A 16,813-nucleotide genomic window follows, 5' to 3' on the forward strand; every position below is an offset into this window, starting at 1 on the left:
AGAGCGCTATTTTAGATGTGTTTTATTCCAAAATTGAATATTACTACCATCTAGTGGTGAAATAATTAATAGCATGTAGCTTATATCCAATGTCATCAGCTTTAGATAATTCTAGTAAAAAATAGAGCTTTCAAAGTGCAAAAAATAATAAATAGCATTAATACATCTGCACTATCAAGAAAATTCAAAAATAATATTATAGAACAATACAATGACATTGATATAAGGCTACTTACTGCAGAGCGGTATTTGGATAGACCTGATACCTCGACCATTTGTATATATGTATATATACTGTATATATACTATATATACTATATATATATATATATATATATATATATATATATATATATATATAATATACACACACACACACACACACACTGCAGATATACATATATACCGTATTTTTCGTATTATAAGATGCACTTTTCTTCCCACAAATATGGGAGGGAAAATGATGGGTGTGTGATGCCCTGGACTATTCAGGTCATCACAGGGTTCTGCACAATCTGTTCTTCCCGTGCAGGACTCAAACCCCCATGGTTCTGGGAACCTGACCTGCAGTACTGCCTCCACCAGCATTCACAAATCCTAGATACACTTTGCACCACACCTGTCAGGCACACCAGTGGGCTGCTTAAGCAGGAATAGGGCCGCCTACCTAGGGGTCAGACAGGGAGGTGTTAGTAGAGTGGCGTAGGAACCCTCGAGCTGTGAGGAGCTCCGAGGAAGGTGGGAGTTGTAGCTCCCAAGGAAGAAGCAGACTAGGTCCTATCACCGGTCTGGGACCGAAGGCACGATAGGGTACACGGACCCCAGGTCGGGGAGAAGCTTCAGGCGACCCAGCAATTAACCTGCGGAGGACAGGGCCTTTATGGACTGTTCCCACGAAGCTCAGAGATCGGGGGCACTAGCGCAACGTGGGTGATAGGGCTTTCCTAGCAAGCGGCCCACTGAAATCCCAAGCGTGAGCTCCTGAGAGCAGGCTCCTTCACTTAGCCACAGTGGGAAGCGGGGCCCATAAAGCTCCAGGATACCGGGCCACAACGGACAATCTAAATTGGTGCCAGGAGGCAGGTTACCGACCACCAGGCAGTGCTGCAGGGGACAAGACCCGGACGAGCTCCCCTCAGGAGACAGCGGCAGTCAGAGACTTGGTTTACCTGGATCTCAGGTTTGCTTCATTGCTGAGTGAGTACCCGATTGACCCCTGCACTGCACTCCCCTCATCACCATCCAGAGTCCTGGGGCCTACCCTCCCCGTGGAGGTTAACGTCATCTTGCTGCCCCACTCCATCACCCCGGGTACTCCCAACGGCAGCGGAGGTACTCCCAATTACCGCACACCACAGGCGGCGTCACGAACTATACCTATCCCCTGTAAATAACCCCCTTCTACATTTGAGTGTAGTGCCTAGCCCCAGTGTCCAGAGACCTTCGAGCCACGAGTAATCATCTTTCCCGGATCCGAGCAGTTCGATCCACTTGCAGGGGCAGCACACCTCAAATTTCTGGTGTCACGAACAGGATACAAACTGGGCCTACTAACCTGAGTGACGTGCGCCTTGAAACGCGAAGCTACGGTGTCAAAGTCCCGTTGATACCATTTTCCATCATCTTTGGCACCAAAATGCCATCTTTTAGACCAAAAGCGCGCAAAGCCACCAAAGTCCCGCCCTTCGTCCTGAGAGTTTGGCCGGAACCGGAAGTTCCCAGAGTGCCCCAGTGTGAAAGTGAGTGGCTGGCAAAAACCGAGGGGGCGTGAAGGCATGTAGCAGTGGAAGTAGAGCAGGGACACCAGGACTCTGCGATAACCTTCCTGGGCACCGCAGAGGCAAGATGGCGGCACGAGACTGGTCATCAGAGTGCGCTACTACTGTGACCGCGACCTGGATCGAGCAAGAGACTGAACAACTCTCCAGGAGGATGCCGACCTCTTCATGTTGGACCATTGGAGGGAAGAGATGAGGAGCCTGGCAATGGCGGTGTGAGCCCGTGAGATAGAAGTCCCACGCGAGGAGCGGGTAAGCAGTTACCCAGCCCCGGTTGACCTGGCCTATACAGCTGCGAGGTCCGGTCTGCCCCCGCCCACTGCAAGCATTCAGCCACCATCACCCTCGTCCTCGGCGGATGCCGAGCTGCCCACCCCAACACCGGCAACGGAACCTCCAGTCCCCATTTGTAAGAAGCAGATTGCAGAGCCCCTGAATCTACCATCTGACCAGGCCACAACAGCGGTGATCCCAACACCGGCCCGACCAGACCCGGCCGCATCACCGGGCCCGTACCCCGATACGGAGCATCCGGACTCTGCGCCTCCGGCTGCGGAACAGCCAGTTTCCTCATTCACCATGGTGGAGATGAAGCCCGACATCAGCGCCCATGAAAAGGAAAGGCATTGGTGACGGCTGATGCGGTTGCGTACAAATGTGTTTGCTCGGGAGCAGCGCAGGAGAGGGATAGCTGCTCATCTCCACAGTGAAGAGAAGCTGGAACCCACAAGTTCATAAAGAAAAAGTTTGAAAATGGTTGTATGGACTGTCACCCTTGTTGAACCTTCCCGTGTTAAATGGAGAAGACCATCTGGACCCCTAGGTGTGGGGTGACAGGAGAGTTTATGTTGCAATTAGACTGTGTCATCCTAGTTGAACCTTTTCCACCCTTTGTTACAGGAAAAGGACCGTCAGGGCCTTGGACGGTGCGGTGCTGGTAGACAGCACCAGGAGGCCCCTGATGGGGGTTGGCGCAAAAGGGCAACGGCTATGAGGTTGCTCAGGACTGTGCCTACTAGAGTCGTCTTTTTAAATCCGGGACATTAACCCTGTCACGGACCCCAAGTAGGAATACAGCGGGTCAGGTTTGTTTGGGTGGCGGGTTAAAGGGATCCGGGACGTTGGAACTGGACTGTCGCAGGAAGGGGCTGCAACGGAGCAGGTTGAGCCCCCGCTATCATTACAACCGGTAGCATTCCACAGGGTTTATAAAAGATGAACTCTAAAAGATTTTTATGGTTGGAACGTTTAAGTAATGTGCCTCCCCTGCGAGGGATGAAAAAGAGAATGCTAATAAAAATGTTATTTCTTTTTGTTCTTTCAGTTACAAAATAAACCTCTGGATGTCCTGTAGCTCGGGGACGAGCTACGTTTAACCAAGGGGGAATGTGGCGCCCTGGACTATTCGGGTCGTCACAGGGTTCTGCACAATCTGTTCTTCCCATGCAGGACTCAAACCCCCATGGTTCTGGGAACCTAACCTGCAGTACTGCCTCCACCAGCATTCACAAATCTTAGATACACTTTGCACCACACCTGTCAGGCACACCAGTGGGCTGCTTAAGCAGGAATAGGGCCGCCCACCTAGGTGTCAGACAGGGAGGTGGGAAGTGTGAGTAGAGTGGAGTAGGAACCCTCGAGTTGTGAGGAGCTCCGAGGAAGCTGGGAGTTGTAGCTCCCAGGGGAGAAGCAGACTAGGTCGCAGACAGTGGTCAGGACCTAGAGGGGTCGGACCCCTGGTCGCAGGGTATTGAGGTTATGTGCCTGGAACCCAACAAAGAGGAGGTCAGCAGCCTGGTCCTATCATCAGTCCGGGACCACATGCACGACGGGGTACGCGGACCCTAGGTCGGGGAGAAGCTTCAGGCGACCCGGCAATTAACCTGCGAAGGACAGGACCTTTATGGACTGTACCCACGAAGCTCAGAGATTGGGGGCACTAGCGCAATGAGAGGGATACGGCTTTCATAGCAAGCGGCCCACTGAAATCCCAAGCGTGAGCTCCTGAGAGCAGGCTCCTTCACTTAGCCACAGTGGGGAGCGGGGCCCATAAAGCTCCAGGCTACCGGGCCACAAATGACAATCTAAATTGGTGCCAGGAGGCAGGTTACGGACCACCAGGCAGTGCTGCAGGGGACGGGACCCGGACGTGCTCCCCTCAGGAGACAGCGGCAGTCAGAGACTTGGTTTACCTTGGTGTCAGCGTCTGCTTCATTGCTGAGTGAGTACCCGATTGACCCCTGCACTGCACTCCCATCATCACCATCCAGAGTCCCGGGGCCTACCCCTACCCGTGGAGGTTAACGTCATCTTGCTGCCCCACTCCATCACCCTGGGTACTCCCAACGGCAGCGGCGGTACTCCCAATTACTGCACACCACGGGTGGCGTCACGAACTATACCTATCCCTTGTAAATAACCCCCTTCTACATTTGAGTGTGACCCCAGCCCCCGGGTCCGGAGACCCTCGAGCCACAAGTAATCATCACTCCCGGATCCGAGCGGTTCGATCAGCTGCAGGGGCGGCACAGGTGCATCTTAAAATCTGAATGTAGCTTACCGGGGGTGGTGGAGAGGGGTCACAGGAGACAGAGGCAATGCTGTGTGCTGTGGGAGCTGCTCTGTGCCGGGGCTGTGGGCGCTGCTGTGTGTGGCGGGCAGCACTGCTCTGTGCAGTGGGCAGCGCTGCTCTGTGCGGCTCTTTTCGGCTGTGTGCAGCGCTGATTTGTGCGGCTGTGTGTGCTGGACAGCACTGCTCTGTGTGGCCGGCGGTGCTACTCTGTGCCGGAGCTGCAGGCGATGAAGCATGGGCCATTCTGAAGATGTCATCGTTGAGGGCTTCAAGTAATGGGGCCCAGAGTTGGCACGTGCACAGATTGAGCTCTCAGCTCAAGCTCTCATCTGCGCACACTCTGCCTCCGGCCCATTGATGTCCCAGCAGCAGACTTAAGGAAAATGGCGCTCGGAGGTAGCGCGTGCACGAATGAGATCTCGGCTTGTCATTGAGCCAATGACTCAATCTGCACAAGCGCCGATTACGGGTGCCATTTCTTTGCCGAAATCTTCAGAATGGCCCATGCCTCACCGCCTGCAGCGAGCACCAGCAGAGAGCAGCACCCGCAGCCCCAGGACAGAGCAGCTCCACAGCTCCATGACAGGGCAGCGCCTACAACCCCTGCATAGAGCAGCACCCGCAGCCCCAGGACAAAGCAGCATCCACAGCCCTAGAACAGAGCAGCGCCTGTAGCCCCAAAACAGAGCAGCGCCTGTAGCCCCAAAACAGAGCAGCGCCCACAGCCCCAGGACAGAACAGTGCCCACAGCCCCAGCACAGCGCCGACACATGCAGTGAGCATTTGGGGCCCCCTTTGCACCGCCCGCAGCATTGTCGTACTCCAGCACCGCCCCTGCCTCCTGTGACCCTCGCTTCACCACCGCTACCGCCTCCCCTCCCCGGTAAGACACCACTGAAGTTATTTGCACTTAGACACATTGGCTGCTATCAATTATGTATATTAATGGTTATCTGAGGACTGTTCTGACACGCTGAATGTAAATAGCCAAGCAAATCATCAAGAGCTGATGCTGGCAGCTCCCTTTGTAACTGCTGATCAATAATGTCCCAGATGTGCTCAAAGGGAGACAAGTCTGGAGACGCTGAAAGCCATGGTAGCACATTTAGGCTGCTCACAGTAGCACAAGCAATATGAGGTCTGGTGTTATCATATTTAAAAATGGTTCCTGAGACATTTTGGAGAAATGGCTGTACCACTGGTTCCATGATCAAATTAATGTAACATTGAGCTGTTAGTGTATCTACAATGAAGACTAGAGGGGTCTGTCTACCTTATGCCCACCCACACCATCATCCCAGGAGTAGGCTGGTGTAATGTTCCCTTGTGAAGGCCTCTTCAAAGGTGTTGCCCATATGTTCTTCAGGTCAATCTACAATTATCATTGCACCCAAAACAAAAGTGGGACTCATTGCTGATGAGGTCTCCATTGCCATTTTACTCAGCACCATGATAGCTTTTGAGAGCAGGGCATGAGGTTAGTTATTAGGCTATCATGGGGGAACATCATACTGGTCCTAATTCCAGGATTATGGTGTGGGGTCGCATAATGAAGTGCACAAAACCATTTTTTGTGCATTTTTTTGCCCCCTCCCCATAATTTTGTGCATTTTTTTACGATCGCTCTTGTCTTGATAAACAGCCAAGATATGCGCACGGCTGGGGGTTGCAGCCTGTAGCCGTATGCTTTATCTGTGCTGGGTATCATAATATGAGGGGACACTATGCCAATTTTTTATTTATTTATTTTTTTTACACCAATATAGACATACACACAGCGTCTGTCATGCTGTACTAGTGGGGGTCTGAGAAACACTGGAGAAGCTGTTTCTAGATGCAGTTAGCAGACTACCTACTAGAAGGTGCAAAAATTATAGAACAGTCATCCAGCCGAGTCAGTGCCAGGATGTCAAGTCAAAAATAGGAGAGAAGCAAATTGTGGTCAGGTGCTAGCCAGAGGTCGGGAGCAGGAAGTAATGCCAATGTCAGAAGGGAGAAGCGAAGCAGGGTTAGAGACCGGGAGATCAGAGCTACAAAAAGAGATGAGAGAATCATGGGACATACCGGGAAGTCAGGAGGAGCTGAGCAGACAGATGATACAGGGAGATGCAGGAACAGGAGAGACACGGGACGGGACCGGTAAGTCAGAAGTAGCTGAGCAAACAGACGGTACGGTGAGGGCTTAGGTCAGGACAGTAGCTGGGAGGTAGGAAGGATCAGGGAACACTCATAGGAGCCAGACTCACGTGCTGCAGAGCAGGAACTATTACTGGCGGTGTTCCAGTAACAGCAGCACAAAGATATAGCGGCCTGACCACCGAGACAATGCAGATTGGAATAAGCCTCTCCCATGACCTGTAACCAGGAGTTAGAATCATGCAATGGTTAAGCGGTTCCTGAGCCTGGCACAGATCATGACAGCATCTCTGATAGAAAGCAGTCAGACACGCTGTCACACAGGGTGGAGGTGTGACACCCTGGACCCCAGGGGTCACAGGTCACAACACTCACCACATACACCCCCTCACTAGAAATGTACCATCAGTCAACCATAAAGACCTGATTGTCTCCCTCAGACAGGCACACCAGGTGGGCGGAGTCAGGCAGAAAGACACGCCCCCGAGGAGTCTGCTGGCCTGAGGCAGGAAAACAGTAAAAAGTTCAGGACAGAGTGCAGTGCAGGACAGTGGAGTGGAGAGTTGGTCCAAAACAGTCAGGCAGGCAGACGGCAGTGGCCGCCTGCAGGAGAACGGGAATACGACCAGCGGAACCATAAGGAACCAGGACAGGGTAGTGGCCCGCCGGAACCGAACCGAGGAGCTAACTGGATACCGGAGCACCAGGCAGGGTACTCAGACCCCGAACTAGGCTATATGCCACCACCATAGTTGAATTAACTGATTGCGGTCTGGACCTCAGGGGTTCCACCCCACCAAAGTCCCGTTTGAAGGCAACAGCCCAACCCGTCCGGATAGTAGCCACCGCCAAAGGCCAGAGATCCAAGGGCCAGCGCCTGCGGGCAAAGGAGCTCCTCCGACATCTACACGACGGGGAGCGGACTACCAGTGCTCACGTACAGTGGTCAAACTACAACATAGGTGCAGGAGAAAGGTGGACATTGCCAACCCAACTAGGAAGCTGCAGCCAGCTGCAGGCCCCATTCATACCTTCGTTTGGTTTACCAGTGACTCTCTGTGGTTTGTGAGTACAACAGACAGTGCCATCAGGCACCGCACCGCGCTGCACCGCAACACTGCGCCCTGCACCCCTGCCCACAGCCCGACCGGGCCCCGGGACCAACATCCCCTACCCACGAAGGGGTTAACACCTAGCTGCACCACTACACCGCTCCCGGGAGTCCCCGTACCTTCACCGCAGCGGTGGTGTCCACCATCACCACAACCCGTGGGTGGCGTCACGAACAATCGTCCCAAAACCAACTACCCGCATCCCCCGTGCGCAACGCCAACCCCCTTTGCAGAGTGACGTGACCCCTGGGTCCGTGAGAGGCTCAAGCCACCACCTGTAGAACGCGAGCACGGATCCGAGCGGCTCGGCGGCTGCAGCCGAGGCCGCGGGGCGGTACAGGGGCGCATCTGACTGCAACCAATGAGAGACGCGGGGACTACCTATGAGTGAGGGAAACAGTGCATATGCATGAAGGATAATGAGTGGCCCCGGACGTAGCGTTACAGTCGCGTAGAGACTGGTAAGTATAATGCGCCTGTTCTAATCCCCCTATCCCTCCTACCTTCATTTTTAAGTACCAGATTTAGGTTCCCATACACTTATATGTGGACAAGCGTCTGGCCAGATATCCGGTATCCATTCCGGACCCAAGCTGGGTTTTTTTTAAACCTTGTTGGACCCGCCGATCCCGAATATCTGCACTACTGCTGATAAATTCCATTAGATATAGTTGTGTTCAAAATAATAGCAGTGTGGTGCAAAACATGAGTTAAACCTGAAATCTTTACAATAGTTTTTATTTCCATGCATTAGGAATGTTTAACACTGTTTTCTAAATCAAGACATGCAGAGAAATTTATATAATGTTTAACTATTTTATAGAAAATATAAAAATATAAACATTGGGCTGTTCCAAAAAATAGCAGTGTCTGCATTTGTTTTTACAAACTCAAAATATGTCCTCTTCTTATTTAGGATTTCACATTCCTCTCTAATCTAATATTTAGTTGTATAACCACAGTTTTTAAGAACTGCTTCACATCTATGTTATAAAAAGTCAACCAACTTCTGGCTCCTGTCAGCTGTTATTTCAGCCCAGAATGCTTTGACTACATCCCACAATTTATTTGCATTTGTTGGCTTTGCCTCATAAACGGCATTTTTTTATGTCACCCCACAAGTGTTCTATTGGATTAAGGTCTGGGGATTGGGCTGGTCACTTCATAACCTCAATGAACCAAGATTTTGCTTGTTTACTGGTGTTTAGAGTCATTGTCTTGTTGAAACACCCCTTTCAAGGACATTTCCTCTTCAGCGTAAGGCAACATGACCTCTTCAAGTATTTGGATATATGCAAACTGGTCCATGATCCCTGGTATGCGGTAAATAGACCCAGCACCATATTAAGAAAAACATGCCCATGTCACGATGCTTGCACTACCATGCATCACTGTCTTCAGAGTGTACTATGGCTTGAATTCAGAGTTTAGGGGTATCTGAAGAACATTCTGAGGGGCCCTTGACCCAAAAAGAATAATTTTACTTTCATCACGCCACCAAATGTTTCTCCATTTATCTTTAGGCCAGTTGATGTGTTCTTTGACAAATTGTATCCGCTTCAGTGCATTGTCTGTTTGTGGGACTTTGCAGGGACTTCTTGCTAATAGATTAGCTTCATACAGGCATCTTCTAACTATCCAAAACAAAGCAAAAGACCAGTTCAGCTCACCATAGCGGGTCAGGAGATCTCAGAAGGTGTGGTGCACAGAAAAATATCAGGCCAGTTCCTGAGCAGAAGCAATCCAAAATAGAGGAGATCCAGGATCCGCAGATAATTTATAAAAACCTTTGCTTTATTATTCCATAAGCTAAAACATAGACCCTGTCCGATCTACGCGTTTCGAACAAAGAATGTTCTTAATCATGACGCAAACAGAACAAAAGTAACAAACTTAAGTAAAACCAACCACTATGCTAGATGCTTAAAGGAGGGGGAGCAGAGGGCAAAAACAGGTGCATCAAATGAGTAATGAGTCACTGAAAACTAAAAAAAGTCTATAAAGACTTCAAATGAATACAACTCGATTACAGAGCAAAAATACTTGAAAATATATTCTCCTCTGACTTTTTGAATTTTGTCTTATGGGTTGCCTGTTTCTTGCTATGAAACAACTTTTTTTCATTTGATGGAATGCTTTTCCTTCAGACACAGGGATGTCCCATGGGCTCTCGCTTTTCCCCATCCCTTGCCAATCTATTTATGACATGGTGGGAGGAAATGCACCTATATCTCCCAACCAATCCATTCTACCGTACCATTTTTTGGTACGGTAGATACATTGACGATTTATTGTGCATTGGGTCATGAGATACGGAAGATCGGGCCCTCCAATCATTTTCTGATTTTTTTTTTTACAAAATACTATCAATTTGCGGTTTGTCACAAAAGCACACCCAATTTCTGTTTCCTTTTTGGATGTAAAACTTACCGGTGACCATTTATCTAGTAAGGTCCATATTGCTCTTTATAGAAAAGAAGTGAATGGTAACTCTATTCTAGATGCGGCAAGTTGCTAGCCAGCACATGTAATTAGGAACCTACCCCTGGGTCCTTTGCAGCTGAATGTACTGTTCTCATGGAGCATCTTTCTAATAGAAGTTACAATCAATCTAGTCTTTCTAGGGCCCGGAGTATTGCCGCTGGTAAATCCAGACAATCTTTATTGATGGATAAATCAAAGCCCTCAACAACTAGTAATATGATATATTTTGTTACCACGTTCAGTGAGGATTATGAGAATATTTGCAAAATCATTATGAATAATTTACCTGTTTTATATCAGAATCATCTTTTGTGCAAAATCTTATCTCTGGGTGTCAGGTTTTTGGCCAGAAAAGCTGTTTCTTTGGGCAATATCCTATCCCCAAGTTTGTTTAAGCTAGATGACCAACAGGCTGCTACGAACTGTTTTTGTTGCAATGGGAACTATGGTTCTGGTCTGGCTAGATGCAGACTTTGTAAACATATGGTCAGATCTAAAGAATTTTTCTCTTCCGATAATAGGAATGTATACAAGTTGAACACTTTTATTAATTGCAGTACCACGCACATTGTGTATTTGGCAGAATGTGTTTTGTGTTCACTTAAACATGTAGGCTGCTGCACTCGCAAACTTAAGGTGAGATTATCTGAACATATCTCCAATGCCAGGTTTGATCCCCAGAAACTCAAAGGATCATTATCAGGTTCAGCCAGACATTTTTTTGACGTCCATAGGGATGATGTTCATCACAAACAGTTATGGGTATTGAACAGCCACTGCTGCCATCAGGGCATTACAACCGTGACTCCTGTATGGGGCCCGGTAATAAGAAGCCATGAAGAGGGACTGGACGCTGACAGCCAGGGCCTCTCCCCTTCCATTCCTCTGCTCACCGGGCCACAGGGGGCTCTCATAAAGAGTTGCCTTCCCTCTTCCTTCTCTGCACTGATCTATGGACCTTCCAGTAACTTCAGGACCTTCCAGGTCATCTGACTGATCATGTGCTTGATCACACGACCGGAAATGTGAATTGGAAAATCTTGTAGCTATTCAGCTGCTGCAGCCTCGGTTGAGTCTAGAATGTACGGGCTCCTGACAGGTTATTGATCGTGGATGGCCTGGTCGGTGGGTGCGGGCGGCTTGGTTGTGGGCATAGTGATGTTTCTTCCTTTCCACTATCATCATGCAAGGGGGAACTTGGACCCCCCTGCACACCCCCTCATCTGCGGGTCTTACCTCCAGACTACTGCTTCTATTATAATCAACTCTATACCCACTTGGACTCAGAAAAAAAATGTTTATTCTGTCTGAAAACATCGGGCTGCATTTTGAACACGCCCCATCACATGACAAGTTACGTCATACCTGTCAGGAGAGTGTACATTCTAGCATCTACCCTGCAGCCAATCCTTTTCTACACCAATAATTAACTTCAATATGAGGTAATGCATAGTGTTTGTAAATAAATGTGCCGGTTGTAGAGCTTTATGTGTCTATGGGTAAATGTAGTAGAGCTGTGTTTGTCTATAGGTGCATGTATTGTACATGTAGCAAAGCTGTTTGTGTCTATGGGTGCATGTAGTAGAGCTGTGTTTGTCTATAGTGGCATGTGGTGAAGCTGTGTTTGTGTAGATGTGCATGTAATAAAGGTGTGTGTGTGTGTCTATAGTTGCATGTGGCAGAGCTGTTTGTGTCTATGGCATCATCTAGTGTGCATGTAGTAGAGCTGTGTGTGTCTATAGGTGCATATAGTAGAGCTGTGTCTATGTGCATATAGTAAGGCTGTGTTTGTGTATAGAGCTCTGTGTATATGTGCATGTAGTACAGCTGTGTTTGTGTATATGTGCATGTAGTGTGCATGTAGTAGAGATGTGCGTGTCTATATATTTGTATGTAACCAAGCTATTTGTGTCTATAGGCATGTAGTAGAGCCATGTGTTTCTATGGACATGTAGCAAAGCTGTGTATGTCTATGGGCATGTAGCAAAGCTGTGTATGTCTATGGGCATGTAGCAGAGCCGGGTATGTCTATGGGCATGTAGCAGAGCTATGTGTGTATAATATATACATTGCAGAAAGACACTAACAATATATTTATTATCTCCCTATTCTACCCTAGTACATTTAAAATTAGTAATAATGACCCCTCCCCTTTACACCACCAGGGAAGTTTTAATAGGAAAAATGTTTTTCTCTATTTTCTGCTCTATAAACCTGGGGTGTGTCTTATGGTAAAGAGTGTCTTATAGTCCAAAATATATGGTGCCAAGCTTTACTAAGACCTGGAGTCCCCGTCATGGTCGCAGTTACTTAAAAGTATGAAGAGGGGTCCGGCTGTGCATGACATAATCAGTGACATCAGACGCTGCCGACCCACCCTCTGTTCCTCTGTTCATCATTGTGAAGTTAGTACTGTGCATGCGCTAAAGAGGCTGCTATGTGCAGTACAAACAGAAGACAATTGATATCACCGCAGGGAACGAGGATCCTCTGATCACTGTTGAGCACCTGGATTCCATGTGAACCTGGTGTCTTTAGCGTCACAGCTGGGAGTATAATCTGTGTGTCTGTCTTTCGTCTCCAGTTTTCGGTTCATACACAGGACCATACTGTATATACTGGTGCACACTATAGTCTGCATTATGTCTGTGTATACTATATGTACTGTATATAGTCTAGATGTGTGTGTACAGTATGGTGCTGTGTATACACTGTATGCAGCCCCCAGCTCCCATATTATACAGTGTATATATATATATATATATATATATATTTACAGCCAGCAGCCTCTATATATTATTATATAGCTGGTAGCCTGTATTCTCTGTATTTTACACATATATTACACATATGGCTGATGATTCTGTTTGTTGGTCGTTATTTTGATAACCCAAAAAATGGTGTATGCAGCTTTTTTTTTTGGGCTGTCAACATGACGACTAAGGATCTTAATGTTTTCATGCTGAGGACTGTTTGCAGAACTGGGGATTTTCCAAGAGTGGTAGTGGGACTGGGGAAGGTTTGAGTGGTGGAGGCGGAGCTGGGTCGGAGGCAGAGTCTCAAGGGGGCTTGAAAATGTTGGCAGTATGGGGCCCTGAACTTCCTGGTGGCAGTCCTGTGAATAGCTTAACCATCGCCAATGTGGTGGGATTGGGCTCAGCTACTGAGGAGGAAAGAAGCCGCTTGGATTCTAAAGCTTGACACTCGGACAGCTAATGGGCTTAATTTTAAAAATGATCTTATGTATTTATACGAAGCTATATTCTAATGTGGTGTCCATTGTGTTTCAGTCCTTATGTAGATGTTTGTCTATCTGATGTGCTGGATGGTTATTTTCATTTTGCCTTGCCGACTTTGCTCTGCATTACGTTTGTACTGTGGCAGCTGTTTATTGTTGAATTCACACTTGCCGTTGGTTTCACCTTGCATCAGTTCTTCTTTGATATTGAGTTAATTTATAACTGTGATTATAGGAGTTGTTTGACATCATGTCCTTGCTGTAAAAACCATTACTGGCCATATGTCAATAATTCCATTGTCTTTTTCGATCTGTGGCCATTCCCTTTTTCCGACAGATTTAGTGTAGCTGTGTTATCCATTCTCTATTTTTTTTTCTAATTTTTTATTGTTCATATATATGATATATACTCTGTTAGTTTATTTGGCGTGTTATGATATTGATTTGTTTTTGATACTTTCATACACGTATACAGGGGCGGATTAAGAGTAACGAGGGCCCCAGGCTGTTCTGGATCTGTGGGTCCCTTCATCCCTACACACGGGTCATGTGACCGGTCCATCATCATACTCCTGAAACAGATTATTTCTGAAATATAGTTGGCCAAACTAAAACCTAAAAAACATCCACTAATCAATAAATATAACCTTCAGTTAAAAAAACAAAACCACTAAGGCCTAGTATTGAACAGTCCAACTTTAAGGCTGGGGCCACACAGGGATTACTGCGATCCCCTCGCATGACACCCGGCTCACACTGGCAGTACAGCAGAGCCGAGTGTCATGCAAGTGTGAAGCCCCACAAGTGCTGTGTCGGTGCATTACCTTCAGGGACTCCACTCGGCTGGATCTCGTCACAGGTAGGAAATCTTCTATTTGTCGTGACGCCACTCTCAGTATTGCGGCCAGTGGGGACCGCCACTGCAGGTTGAGGGACGCCTGGGGCTGATGGTGAGTGCAGTTAGTTGGAATAGCCTCCTGAGAGTGAGGCAAGCCCCAGGGCCCTGTGTAGGTGCGTAGAACCACAAGGCGCAGAATAACTCCACACAGGCAGAATGTCTTTCAGGGTTTTTACTCACTTCAGGTGGCAGGGTGAGTAACCCGGGCGTAGCTGGGATGAACCAGGCGGGAACCAGGTATCCTTCAGGCTGACTTCTGATGGTGACTACCAACTCGCCTTCCTTAGCCCTTGGTGGTTTGGGGTGACCCCGACTTTTAGTCCCTATGGGGGTCACCCAGGGAAGTTGCTGAAGCCTCACTCCCCTTCGTTTGCCGTTTGCTTGTTGCCTGGGCCAGATCACTCCAGCTGCTTGCCTCCTGTGAGCTATGGGCCCTAACTGTGGCTACGTGGCTGCGGCTTTTGTGGCGTTGTGGTGTGGGCTTTGAGGGCCCCACACCGGCAGGTTTAGCAAGGAAAGGTGGATCTATCCCCGCTCCGGGATCTGCCGCCCGTTTGGGCCTGGTTCTCCCTAGCAGTCTCCTTACTTCCCACTCTGTGCTCTCTCTCTAGCTGGAGATGGGTTTCGGGTAGCCCTCCTAGGTGACCGTTCTCCCCCGTCGGTAGCCACTGCGCGGACGCTGTCAGACTACAGCAGCCCAGGGGAAGGGGTCAGCTCTCCTCGGAGCTCCCTGGACTCTGCTCTGAACCGGCTCACATCTGGGACCTTCACTGCTGCTCCTGTCAGAGCTTCACTTTCCTGCTCCTCACTCCTCCACACTCTGCTGCAGACTGTTTACTCCTCCTTCTCTTTTCCCTTTTGTGCCTGCCTACGCCACCTAGCAACCAGATTCTCTTACCACACCCCTTGAGAGGAGATGGAGGCTTTTGGCCCCCTCCACTATTCCAGTGGAGGCGAAGGCTTTTCCCCCTCCTGGGATCCCCAGGGGTCCTCTCATAGGTACATGTGTGAGACCTGATCACTATGCGCCTGTGTAGTCACACCTCGGTCAGCCTTCTGGATTACCTGTATTGTACTGTCCCCAGCATGGGTGCAGTACTCAGTGGTGCCTGACCAGGTCAGGGGCGCCACATTCCCCCTTAGTTATCACCAGCACGTCCTCGGGCTGCAAGACAACATTTTAAAATGCATAAAACAGTAAAACATGGTAAAACATTTAAAAGCACCAGGTACCATACATCACCACCCTCCACCCACAAGTCCGTTAACCCACCCAAAACCCTTTCACGTTGGCCGCGCCTTCAGCCACTTCTGGCAGGATGTAGAGGCGGCTTTCATGGGCTGGTGGTTTCAGGGTATACCTGGCCTGGTGGATCCGCGCCTTCAGCCTCTTCTGGCAGGATGTAGAGGCGGCCTCCACAGTTGGTGCTGACCAGGTACCCTCTTTGTGGTGGAGAGCCAGGCCCCATAAACAGGCATGCTCTCTGGTTGCAGGTAAGCCAAGGCCCTATATACGGACGGGCTCCCTGGTTGCAGACGAGCTAAGCCCCTAAACAGGCTGACTCTGGTGGTGGTGGTGCCCTCTGGTGTAACTATTTACACTGCGAGAGTTTGTGGCTATAGCCAGTTCATAGCCTTAAGGTTTATTTCTCACATCAGTTTATGTGGGCACATTCTTAAACTTTAAAACGTTGCAAAACAAACTTTTCAAACTGGTAACTTGCTTTACTTTACATGAACTTTATGCAGACTCCTCCTCACCAGGGCTTGGGCCTGTAGGGCTGCGGCACCTGTTGCTTCACTGCCGGCAGGCTCCCAGGTGAGGTTGCTAGATAAATCTTCCTCTTCATCCCAGCGAGAATATGGCAACATCTCCGGCTCTGGGTATGGATCCACTGCTGATGGCTCCTGAGTCAGCTCCTCAGCTTCCTGGCCTCCCCTCCCCCTTAGTTCTTCTGAGCACTCCTTTGGTGGTAGTGCTGGGGATGGACTTTCTTCAGCAGGCCCAGGCAGAGATCTTTTTGGCATGATTGCTGCAGGAGTCGTCTTGGGGGTATGCGGAGGGAGTATGTACTGGTCCACCAACCATTGTGGAAACTTGGCCTCCATGTCAGCCTTCAGCTGCCAGTATGCGGGGTCCTCCCCCAGCGTGGGCTTTCCAGCAGGGACCTCTTTGGACTGGGGAGCGGTGTCTGCTCTGGCCTTGCAGGCCGGGGAAAATGGTGATGCAATCTTGTCTCGGCGGGCCGCGCCCGATATGGCGGCGGCCTGGTCTTGGCGGGCCGCGCCTGGCATGGCGGCGGCCTGGATGGGCGTTTCTGGCGCAGCTTGGATCGGCGTCGCAGCTGCGATGGGGTCTTTGCAGGCTGGGCTGGGCGTCGCTGCCTCGATCGGAGCTTGGCGGGCCGCACCTGACGGGGCTGCGGCCTGGTTCAGCACCTCACTTGCGGCGCGGACGAGCGTTGCTGCTACGGTGGGGTCTCGGCGGGCCGGGCCTAGCAAGGCGGCGGCCTGGGTCAGCGTCACACCTGCGGCGTGGATGAGGGTCGCGGTGGCTGCCGGTTCTCTGCGGGCCGGACTGGGCGTTGCTGCAGG

General features: G+C 49.6%; 1 protein-coding gene across 1 annotated transcript in view; it reads right to left on the reverse strand.

The window, feature by feature from the left end:
* Positions 1 to 16,813, reverse strand: part of MFRP (membrane frizzled-related protein) — a 451,053-nt gene that overhangs the window by 1,302 nt on the left and 432,938 nt on the right. The window lies entirely within an intron of this gene.

The sequence above is a fragment of the Anomaloglossus baeobatrachus genome, chromosome 11, assembly GCF_048569485.1.
Source record: "Anomaloglossus baeobatrachus isolate aAnoBae1 chromosome 11, aAnoBae1.hap1, whole genome shotgun sequence".
In the NCBI taxonomy this organism is placed as follows: Eukaryota; Metazoa; Chordata; class Amphibia; order Anura; family Aromobatidae; genus Anomaloglossus; species Anomaloglossus baeobatrachus.